At 30.6% G+C, this 2,384-nt stretch overlaps 1 long non-coding RNA gene across 2 annotated transcripts; it reads right to left on the reverse strand.

Moving 5' to 3' along the window:
- Positions 1–218: 218 nt before the first annotated feature.
- Positions 219–2,384, reverse strand: LOC136207217 (uncharacterized). 2 transcript variants are annotated; one of them, XR_010676612.1, is made up of 3 exons: positions 2,182–2,337; positions 327–2,104; positions 219–233 (listed from the first exon to the last, which is right to left on the reverse strand). It is a non-coding gene; the product is annotated as an uncharacterized lncRNA (long non-coding RNA). The 2 variants fall into 2 exon arrangements; XR_010676611.1 differs by lacking the exon at positions 219–233 and having other exon boundaries at positions 1,759–2,104; positions 2,182–2,384.

The following is a 2,384-nucleotide window of genomic DNA, read 5'->3' on the forward strand; positions in this document are numbered from 1 at the left end:
ACTTGATATCCTTTGTAATGGCATACCTTGATTAGTAGTAGTGGATGGTACAGATGTTGCGGCAAGAGTAGAGCTCGTGGCAGATGCTGTAACACGGGTATAGAAATAGGGCATACGTCGCAGCTTCTTTATCATCACATCGACACCAAGAAAAATCAATCAACGCTTCAATTGGTGGCCTCAATTACTGTTTCATGTTACCAATATGAAGCTATGGAGAGAATATTTGAATCCTAAATCAGAAATCAAAGTAAACCACAGATTAAATCAAGGTAAACCACAGCTTCTTTTCAATTATATGAACTTTGCACAGAAAAAACAACAACCGTGATTTGCTAATAGGAAAGAAAGGAAATCAGAATCTTTGAAAGAAGCCAACAGCTTCGACTCCACTGATCTAAAATGCACAGTTTATGTAAATATATATACAAATCTTGTGATAGGTTTAGGAACGCCAAATTGAAGTTTAGTCCTAATACAATTCTATTGATTGAAAACCGTAATAGAGAATAGAATTTGTATGGGATAAGATAAGGAAGGGTAGTGTTGGTGTGAGAGAAGAAGTCTTGCTGGGTGATGAATCGTGTAGATTGATAGGAAATGCAGTTGGTAGATTCTAAGTGGATTGAGGGCTATTTTTTTTTTTTTATGGAAAATGCAACTATTTTTTTTTTAAATGAAATCAAAGAGATGTAAGGTATAACTATAATAATTTTAATCATGAGTGAACTAAAAAATTAGAGATTATTTGTATTTCAAACGTTTAGTATTTTAAAGTTATAAAATGATAAACAGTTGCACTACAATTGGATATTTTATAAAGAGAGAAAGTAGGAGAGGATATATAGAAGAGGGTATTTTATTCATCTAATATTTTAATGTTTGTTGTACGTATTCAATTTGAAGATTTACAATTAGATAATTATCGGCCGAATATATCTTCTGTGATATTCATCTAATATTTTTAATCAATAATTATTTATTAATGTTAACTAAAATTGAAAAAAATAACAATTAAAGAATATTATTTTTAATCAACAAAAATCGAGGAGTCGACACCTCAGTTCCATCGTTACTGTTTTATATTATATAAATATAATATATAGATATAGATATGCTGAGAATTAGAGAGATTTTAGGGATTAATTTAAATTCTGTAGAACTCTTAGATATAGTACGGATAAAATAATCATTTCATAGATAAATGTAATAATATAATTAAAATTAATATTTTTTATATTAAATTATTTTTTTTATCAGTAAAAAAGGAGGAAGTGACACTGACACATCAACTCCATCGTTACTGTTTGATATTATATAATAAATTGAAAAAAAAATCTTCATACAGTACATACAGTCTTTTACATTACATAATAATTAACAAAAAGATGCTCCTTACAAGACAAATTTTTATATTTTATCTACATATTAACCACAAATTTCTGATCTTAAATCTTGGCAGTACAATTTTGATTTCTTTATCTCAATTTTTGGTCACAGCCCACAATCTCCTGCACGGTCAATTTTCTTTCTCTCAATTTTATTTTTATTTTTTATAACAAAATTAAGTTTAATTTTTTTTTAACAACTTCAAGCTGGCTGCAAGTCATTCAGAGAAATTAATGCCCTTTTCATTAGTGACTGGATTTCCTTTTTCTGGTTATGATTATAGCTTTTGTTTACATTAATTCATGTTGTTTAATGTCTTGTTGCTTGTGATAAGATTGTATTGCTGAATAATGGAATGCAAAGAACCAATACGATTAAAGACTATCGATCTTATGTGTTTATTCGATTCTTGTAACCGTGACTAAGCTTCATAGCTGAATTTATAACAATAAGAAATGGAAGTGGACACGCTCACTCTTCACAAAGAGACTTTGAATTCCCTAAACGTTTAGAGTTGCAATTATTAATATTAGTTAGTCCGAGATTCAAGGAGCTTGATGAGGGCAGTGAGGAGGGAGGCAAGGCCGCGAAGGGCAGGTAGGAGAAGGTTTGCAAGGCTGTAGGGCAATTGGCGGCTTTAAAGGGAAGCAATTTTCCCCTTTGCATTCAATCGGATTCCCCTTGTTTTTGGGAACTGGTATTATCATCTTGTTGCCTGCAATATATATATATATGCACATGAAAGTTGATTCAAATAAAATTAAAAATAAAAAGATGAAGAAGAGAAGTGACCTTCAGAGGGAGACAAAATAGCAGAGGCTAAGAGGATGCATATTATTATAAGATAAGCCTTCATACTTAACTTAATTTGTTTTCCTTTCTTCTCTACTGCTATCTTTTTTTATATAGACATTGAGATAAGATGTGAGTGGTAGTAATTAAGCTTCAATTTAATACTAGACTAGACTAGTGTCCAAAATACACGAGGCCTTAAA

Source organism: Euphorbia lathyris, chromosome 1, assembly GCF_963576675.1.
Source record: "Euphorbia lathyris chromosome 1, ddEupLath1.1, whole genome shotgun sequence".
Taxonomy (NCBI): domain Eukaryota; kingdom Viridiplantae; phylum Streptophyta; class Magnoliopsida; order Malpighiales; family Euphorbiaceae; genus Euphorbia; species Euphorbia lathyris.